This window comes from Elephantulus edwardii, unplaced genomic scaffold, assembly GCF_000299155.1.
Source record: "Elephantulus edwardii isolate Elephantulus edwardi_28Jun2011 unplaced genomic scaffold, EleEdw1.0 scaffold00102, whole genome shotgun sequence".
Classification (NCBI taxonomy): Eukaryota; Metazoa; Chordata; class Mammalia; order Macroscelidea; family Macroscelididae; genus Elephantulus; species Elephantulus edwardii.
In genome coordinates, this window is record NW_006399852.1 from 8845305 (window position 1) to 8846866 (window position 1562).

At 38.5% G+C, this 1562-nt stretch overlaps 1 pseudogene; it reads left to right on the top strand.

The window, feature by feature from the left end:
- Positions 1 to 1187: 1187 nt before the first annotated feature.
- LOC102859990 overlaps positions 1188 to 1562 on the top strand; it is a 9849-nt pseudogene continuing 9474 nt past the window's right edge.

Consider the following 1562-nt stretch of genomic DNA (forward strand, 5'->3'; position numbering starts at 1 on the left):
TATATAGGTACAGATTAAAGAGTTTCTAAATTAATAGATTCTTTCCAAAAGTAACATTAATCTGGCTGTTGCTTGTTTCAGAGTCTTCAAGTGAATTCACAGCATTGTGCTGGTGCTTACCTAATTGATGCTGGGATTACAACTCTCAGTTGCTACCCAAATCGTTGGTACTGTAATGAACCAATGTTTCAGCTGCAGGCCACTACAACCAAACACAGAGAGAGATCCAGTACAAATCACCACTGACGTATTAACAGATCCCAAAAGAAACAGTCTTGGAAGACAGTGAGCTCACTCTCCAAGACAGCCTCACCTTCCACCCTGTGGTGAAGGTTCTTATACCCTTTGGAGCAATGCTAATGACTTAACTGGCATGGCTTAATTTGAAACAGTGGGAAATAGTTAGTCTATAATGACTTACTGAAACTCACCTAACTTACAGCAATCTTACTTAAACCAGAAGAAAAAGTCTGCCTGATTCTGCACCATCCTAGAAATAGCCGCACGGATAGAGGAATACAGATGCACATGTGAACACAACACATATTTTCTGAGTCTATTAGTAACATCTCCAAAGTTATGAACAGACCTACCACACACATGTTAGCTTTTAAACATCTCCATTAAAATGAACCAGTAATTTCAGGGGCAGGTGAGTTCTACAGCTGGGTCAAGGCAAAGACAAGGTGAGCCTGGAACACTTTGTAAAGTAATAAAAGTGAGAAAAAGTGATGGGGACGGGTTAAAAGTCCCATAGGCCAAACCCAGGCAAGGGTGAGCTGCAAATAAAAGACAAGATATAGGAATTAAACACAATGTATATGAATGATAATATAAAACAAAGAACATATACAGAACATGATGTTTATGATTTTTCCCCCCCCCCCCAGTTTCAGGATGTAATAAAATAATTTCATTAAAAAAAAAATACTGTTAGAATGCATTGTAACCACGAATTCAAGCAGGGCACAGTTAACACCATGATTGCACACATATCCACATAGCTTCCAAACACTTCCCTACCAAACAGGTGTTAATTACAGAAAGGCAAGGAAATGGATTTAGTTAGTAACAGGCCGCCACCTGAAAAGATGGGATAGATCTACAGCATCACTTCTGGGAAACTTCTGTCAAATTCACTCCACCTGAATTTAATATGTAGAGAACACTAGAAATTAAATTAAGCGATGTTCTACAAAATGGCTTGTAATCTTCCGAAGAGAGAGACTGAAGGAGGCGTTCCTGTTTGAAGCTCGAAGTAAATGCAACGCATCATTCTGAACAGAATCTATTTTTCCCCTTTTCTTTTTTAAAACATCACAGCCCACAACAGCAGCAATGAAGCACATAATTACAACTCCCAACACTTGAACGAGGTCTGAAGGCGAGAATAGTGCTGCATCAACGCTAATTTCTGTATTTTCGAGATTGTATTGGAGAATTTAGTATCTAATTCTCAGATGGTTCAAGAATAAAGGTACTTTGCAACAAAGAAAGCAAAAAACACACACAAAAAGAAAAAACTTTTAACCCCCCCCAAAAAGTACGTTGTAGTGTATTTC